At 57.9% G+C, this 6,895-nt stretch overlaps 1 pseudogene; it reads right to left on the reverse strand.

The window, feature by feature from the left end:
• LOC144238890 (nuclear pore membrane glycoprotein 210-like) overlaps positions 1-6,895 on the reverse strand; it is a 69,755-nt pseudogene that overhangs the window by 27,554 nt on the left and 35,306 nt on the right.

A 6,895-nucleotide genomic window follows, 5' to 3' on the forward strand; every position in this document is an offset into this window, starting at 1 on the left:
GTCACGGACCGTCCGCCGGGCACCTCGGAGACGGACGCTGCTCCTGGGGGCGCGAGGGGCTCCCCGAGACCTCTCTGGACACTGCACGTCCATGTCTCCGGGCATTTTCGCTTCACTTGCGGCCTGACTGATGTTCGGGAACGAGTCTGAAGGAGAGGAGGGAGGGGAAATCCAAGCCCAGACGAACTCTGACTTCTAGGTGCTGACGGTGCCCCCGAGACCTTCAGCGAGTACCGAGCCGAGACGAAGTCCTGCCATCCCTTCAGAGGTGACGCACGCATTCAGTTCATTAAGACGCTGTCGGTGGAGCCAGAGGCAGCTGGCGAGTGGGCTGAAGCCGTGATGCCTACTTGCGCCCATCAGGCCCCGAGGGGCTGCCCGCTTCACCTGTGGCCCGCACTCTGCACACTTGTCCCTGGATGGTAGCCACATCCAGGGCAGGGGCCCTATAAATACTTGCACGCGTCGCAGAGCCATCCGCTCCCTACTGCAGCGTGCCTGTCGGTGCTGTGCGGCGGGTCAGGCCGTGCCACGCAAGCGCTGGGGTCAACGCCCCCGACTGGACGCCACGGAGACCCAAGGGGGTGACCACGAACCCATGGGGATCACAGGCACCAAGAAGGCCAGCTCGGACGCTCAGCCCTGAGACGTCCCACGGGGCCGGGACTGGGGCAGGTGCCTCGGCCCACGGGCCATCCTCGGGGAAAGCAGGACACACCCGAGGTCACCCCCCGTGGCTCGCACCTGCTCCCCACCTCCCCGGCCTTCCTGACGCACTTCCGCAGACGTGCAGTGTCACCGCCATCGGCTACGTGTCACAGGACCGAGGAGATGGGCAGAAACAGTGCGGCTCGTGATCTGTTCGCCACGACGCCCGGGTGTGGACCGGGAACAGCCACACGACACACACTAACCGTTGCGAGGTGAACGTGTTAATTAAACGTATGAAGGGACGTGCTCTGCGCACAGTAGGTCCTCCCTGCCGCTCTTATAATCATGTGACTTCTTGATGGACTTGGTTTGAAATGTAAGGACTTGGTGAGAAGAAAGAAGCCGTAAGTTTGAGTCCGGTAAACACTCCCAGGGGCAATCAGCCGACATGAAACAAAGGCCCCTGGCGGAGCGTGGGGGGCTGTGAGCAGAAGTCAGCACAGCCCTCCCCGCACCGTGCGGGCGTCACAGCCCCCACGACGGCCCTGGTGCGCGAGCTCCGCGGCTCCCTTCCAGACACGCACAGAAGCCGAAACACACCCAGGAGCCCTCCTTGCATCCCGAACGTGCATCAGTAGGAAAGAAAGACACATTTTCTACGAGCTAATTGAAGAACTGCTGTGGGCTTTCTGGTCTCTGTGATTAAGGGAAATGAGAATGTTGCTAATTAGCAGCTGGAAAATGCCAAAGAAATGTGTAAACGTCCTTCGGTAACAAGCGTCTGGGAGAAGCTGCGAGGAGCTGTCGCGGGTTGTCAACGCCCCGTGAACATCTCCCCCGGCAGGTTACAGAAGAGGGAGGGGACCAGATCCCAGTCTCCTCCTCGAGGGGCAGCGGTCTCTGCACAGGTGATGGGAAGCAGGGCCCTCAGGGCTCAAGGTGCCTCGGGACACCTCCTGGGGCAAAAGCCACCCTTGTGGGGCTGCCACACGGATGCTGCGGGTTCTTCCCATCGTGCGAGGCCCGTCCTGGGGGACACGCCTGCACGGGGCACTCTGGCCCATTCCAGAAGGGCCGCGGAGGGAAGAGACGTGTGAGCCAGGGTCAGTCCACGGGCAAGAGAGAACAGCTACGGCTCTGTGGGGACCATCTGTGAAATGGGGACTTCGGCATGTGTCTTGACTGGAGAACCCCAGCGTCTGTGCTGATGGTGACCGCACGGGGGTAACCCTGGAAGTACAGCATTCTAGGGCCGAACGGGGCTCACGGGTCGTCTGGGGAAACCTGCCTCTGGCGCTGAAATCCCGTCTCGAGTCTTCCAGGCAAGTGTCCCAGCTCCCATTTGGTTTCCTCCAGAGACAGGGTGCTCACCACCTATAGAGGCAGCCCAGTCTAACAGGAGCTCTTCAAAGCATTTGTTCTTGGAGGAAAGTTCTCTCTCTGGCTATAGGTTTATCCTCAGGGCTTACTCAAAACACAAGGTCCGAGGTAAATATGAGTAAAGGGGCCCCCAGGTATTGTGGGCACCGTACACATTTTTCTGAACTTGAAACTTTCTTCTTTTCTCTTTTTATTTTAATGTTCATTTTTGAGAGAGAGAGAGAGAGAGGACGAGAATGAGCGGGGGAGGGGCAGAGAGAGAGGGGGACACAGAATCTGAAGCAGCTCCAGGCTCCGAGCTGTCAGCACAGAGCCCGACGCGGGGCTCGAACTAAGTGAACTATGAGACCTGAGCCAAAGTTGGACGCTCCACCGACTGAGCAATCCAGGTGCCCTTATATCTCTCTTCTTGACAGCAAGGGAGGCACATCTCAAGCGGTCAGAATTGTTTACGGTTTGAGCTTTTCTTGTTAATGTGAAGGATGTGACCGCGAACACTCATTTACATGGCGGGAGGGATGGGAATTACTCTTTCTTTTACAAAGGGGACAGAAATGCTCAGGGGACAGCTTCCTAGTCTCAGGCTTCTAGCAGCACACGTTTGTTCCTAGGTGCTGAGAGGTCACGTTTTCTCTTGCTCTGATTTGCGCCTCACGCCTACGAGGGCCTCCCGTCTGAGACTCTGCCTCTGAGAACGACAGGAATATTGTGATACGCTTCCCTGCCCTTCGCTGAGGGAAAAGCGTCCTCTCCACAGACAGGTAAAGGCCAAGGCCGACCATGGGAGGGATGGTAAAAAAAATGTAAAAACAAGTAACAAAAACCAGAAAAAAACCCTCAATTGTCCTATGAAGACCCCAGGCACCCAAACTGACACAAAAGGGAACAATGTGAATCAGCCTCCGACAAAGGAAGAGACTGTGTTTGTAATCCAGAAACTACCCAGGAGGGAAGATCGTGGCCCAAAGGCTTCACCGGTTAATTCTACCAGACATTTAAGAGCAATTATTAGCAGGGCGCCTGGGTGGCTCAGCCGGCCGAGTGTCCGACTTCGGCTCAGGTCATGAGCCCACGGTTCGTGAGTTTGAGCCCCGCGCCAGGCTCACTGCTGTCAGCTCGGAGCCCGCTTCAGCTCCCCTGCCCCTCTCCTTCTCTCCCTTTTGAAAATGAATAAACACTGATTTTTTATAAAAGAGTAATTATTACCAAGTCTACATAATTACTACCAAGTCTGCACAAGTCCTCTTCCAAACATGAGAAGGCGGGGGGACGCTTCTAAGCCATTCCGTGAGGCCGATGTTACCCTGATGCCCAAACCGGACAAAGAAATCACAGGAGAGAAAAGCACGGACCAGTATCTCTCACACTCTGACCACAAACCCACCAAAATATCGGCAAACGGAATCCAGTTACACGTGAAAGGACTTACATATCACGATCAAGTAGTGCATGTCCCAAGAAGGCAATGCAGGCGGTTCAACATCTGAGAGGCGACTGATACCGTACATCCTATCAATAGGATGAGAAACAAAAGTAAGTCATTATTTCAAGAGACATAGAAAAAGCGTTTGACAAAATACAACACTCTTTTGTGTATGTGTGTGAGAGCGAAGAGAGACGGCTCACGTGTCCGGGGCTCCTTTGTGAGGCGATGAAAACGCCCCAGAACTGACTGTGGTCATGGCGGCACCTGCCTGTGAATGTACGAAACACACTGAATCGCACACGTTAAACAGCTGAATGGGCTGGTAAGGAATGAGACCAAAGAGAGCTGTTGTTACAAGTAACAGAAAGGGGCGCCTGGGTGGCTCAGTCGGTCGAGTGCTGGACTCGATGTCAGCTCAGGTCATGATCCCAGGGTCCGCACTGAGCATGGAGCCTGCTTGGGGTTCTCTCCATCTCGCTCGCTCTCTCTCTCTCTCTCCACCCCTCCCCCCTGCCTGTGCACTTTCTCTCTCTCAAAAAAAAACGAAAACATTTTTTAAAAACACAAAGGCCACTAGAGGCACACAGGCGGCTGTCCCTGAGACACAGTCTCTGCTCTCCACGCTGCCACAGTCCGCACCACCCCCTATTGCTCTCCCACACCGGAACTAAGCCTCAGCTGCCACGCAGCTCGGCCCCTCCGGGTACGCTCCTCACGGGAACCCCGCTCGTGTCCCGCATTCACTTTCCACCGGCCCTGCTCCAGTGGCAAATAATTTTGCGACGCCCGTGTCAACAAGGTCGGTGAATGCAAACGGCGGCCCGAAGACGGCACGGTGGCAATGTAACGACACTCCTTGGTGTCGTGTCTGTCCATGGCCGCCTGCACCCATGACATCCGGTAGCAGTGACAGGCTCCTGACACATTCTGTAGTAAGTTTATTTCAAAGGACGTTCAGCTTCCTCGACTGCAGAATAGCTCATTGTGCGGCTCTGCAGACGTTGTGGATACCGGAGCGTGTTTTCACTCTTCGTTAGAACTACAGGGCTACTAAAAAAAGAAAGATTTAAGCAACCGCAATGCTCTGCAAAGAGAGAATGACTAAGTACAGATGACAGCACAAAAATAATCAGCCAGCTTACGGGCAACATCGGGGCGGGGGTGGGGGCTCAGGGTGTAGCCAGTGACAAAGCAGAATACTAAACTCTCCCGTATCGCAGGCACGGCTGGTCAGCAACTGCACGGATAGGAAGAGGGTCAGGAAAGGAATACGGGAAAACACAAAAAGCAGATACATCTTTCAAAAGCAATCTTCCTGGGCGCCTGGGGGGCTCAGGCAGTTTAGCGTCCAGCTCTTGGTTTCGGCTCAGATCACGATCGCACAGTTCGTGGGATCGAGCCCGGCATCGGCCTCTGCGCTCCAGCGCAGGCCCTGCTTGGGATTCTCTTTCTGCTCCTCCCCCGCGCGCGCGCGCTCTCTCTCGCAAAATAAATAAATAAACTTTATTTAAAAAAAGCAACTTCCTTATGATTGTTAGAGTGGTGCTTATATAATAATGTTTTAATAAAAGACTGACTGAGGGAAACCACTAGCTAACTAATAGAGCGGGTGCTTTGTAGACGGAACAAAAGTCACGAAAGTCACTCAAGAGGGATGAGAGTTTCACAAACAACGAATCAGAGACTCCAAAGACCGTGCTAATCGCATCTGCCGCGGTTATGTGCTGCTTCTGACACCACCACTCCGACAACGAGGACCCTGGAGACGGGACGCACCCGCCGTGGCCACGCCCCTGGCCTCCTCCTGGGCCCCCTTGATGACGTCTCTGGTGCTGGTGTTGAGGAAGAAGTAGCCAGAGCCTTCTCTGACGCGCAGCTCCGCCTGCGAGGAAGGGGGGCCTGGGTGCCGGAGGCGAGGGCCCCCCCGTGGGTCACGCCCAGGCGGCCGGGGGAAGGACCTTACCTGCACGTCGGGGTGGTTGGATGGCCACCTCCTCCGGGCTCAGCCTCACGTCCTCCACCAGGATGAGCTCCTGGAGGCCGACACAGGCGTGACAGGGTCGTGCTGAAGGGGTGAGGCGGTGCTGGTAGATCCAGAGGCGATGGCCCGACCCTGGCCAGTCTGGGGGTCTCCCCCTCACCCCGGCCCCGGAAGAGCAGACTAGGGACCCCAGGTCCCACCGTCACCCCTGGGCACTCGTTACGTCGGGACACAGGCCCCAGTAAAACCATCATGCTTGGAGCCCGGCCGAGAGGCCACGTTCCCCGCGGCACCCAGGAATCCCGCCAGGCCCCGTCACTGGTGATTCACAACCCCCCACGCCCGGAAAGCGGGTGCACAGCCAACGACCTGCCGCAGCGCCCTGTGTGAGGGACGGGGACACGGGCAAACAGCCGAGGTGAGGAGGGGACGGGGCGTGGAGGCGTCCTCACGGTGGGCTCACGGGGATGCAGCACGGCCCTCACCCTCCGGGGGTGCCCGTATCTGTGTGTGATGTCCCCCCAGGGAGGCTGCTGGACCCGACCCAGGCCTCGACCCACGCGCATGAGCCCCAACCCCGAGCCCAGGCCTGGACTAGCCCTGGGGGTTCGACAGCTGTCCTCAGGCAATGATGCAAACTTAATCGAATGTCAGGATTAAATTAAAAGGGAAAGTAAAGGAACAGCCTGGGTCAGAGTGTAGACCGGGCTGTGACAGCCTCAAAGGGCCAGGTGGGGGTGGGGTGACCCTGCAGTGAGCGGACACCCAGAGGTGAAGGTGTGCGCGGCATCACTAGAGAAGCACCCACAGGCCAAAGAGCCTAAGTGCAGAGGCCCTGAAGGGGGAGGCCCGTGAGGCCCCCCACAGCCATGGGACTCCCTGCACAGGGGGGACAGAGGACCCAGGGCCTCAGGGCCGCTCCCACTGGGGTCTCCAGCCCCTGCCCTCCCACCCAGGGGACGGTTTCAAGCCCCGTATCCTGGCACTTAGGGTCCCATGGAACCCAGTCCCGCCTTCTCCTTCCAGCCATTCTCTGCTGCCTTCGCCCTTTTCAAAACCCAAGTTGGGGTGCGTGTCGTTCAGCAGGGCCGCTTTGGGGAGCCCTTCCACGCACCCACCTGCCACCCAGGATCAGGGCCTGTGCCGGGGCCCACGAGCTGCTGGGCAGGGAGGCGAGGGTCAGCGGGCCTTGACCCAAGTGCATGCAGACGGTGGCAACGGTGTGTGTGTGGAGGGGCCTCTGTTCCAGAGCAGGGCGAGCGCGGGGGATCTGAGGACTTGGGCAGCCACTCAGTGCCCGGGGCTCAGCGACTGCTCCCCAGAGGCAGACACTGGGCCGGGCCTAACGAACAGGAGGCCCCCAGTGGCGAGGAGGGAGGCAGCGAGGGCACAGCATTGCGGGCAGCGGGAACTGCGGCTGCAAAGGCTCGGAGGCCAAGCCGCCTGGGCACATCCTC

Source organism: Crocuta crocuta, unplaced genomic scaffold (genome assembly GCF_008692635.1).
Source record: "Crocuta crocuta isolate KB4526 unplaced genomic scaffold, BGI_CrCroc_1.0 scaffold157, whole genome shotgun sequence".
Taxonomy (NCBI): domain Eukaryota; kingdom Metazoa; phylum Chordata; class Mammalia; order Carnivora; family Hyaenidae; genus Crocuta; species Crocuta crocuta.